Genomic DNA, 308 nt, shown 5'->3' with positions numbered 1-308 from the left:
CTTACATTCGTACCCCTTTTTTGTCTTCTTTCCTCTCTTAATCTGAAACGATATTCATCTGGGGAAGAAAATTATAATAAACGGAAGGAAAAAGTTGCTGGAAATCGTAATATAGATTTGTCTCCTTTTTCATTCATTAACCTGTTTAATTTCGGAAGGTTTTTCCCTCCGTTTTAATCTTATTGTTATTCCTTTTCCCAAACCCTTCGCTCCATATTTCAATCAAGGTGATTTATTCCCGTTTCCCCTCTTCCCTTGTTACTTATTCGTTTTTTTTTGTCTTATTTTTTCTGCGTTCGTTACCCTCC

The sequence above is a fragment of the Penaeus monodon genome, chromosome 29, assembly GCF_015228065.2.
Source record: "Penaeus monodon isolate SGIC_2016 chromosome 29, NSTDA_Pmon_1, whole genome shotgun sequence".
NCBI lineage: Eukaryota > Metazoa > Arthropoda > Malacostraca > Decapoda > Penaeidae > Penaeus > Penaeus monodon.
This window is presented reverse-complemented; position numbering follows the sequence as displayed.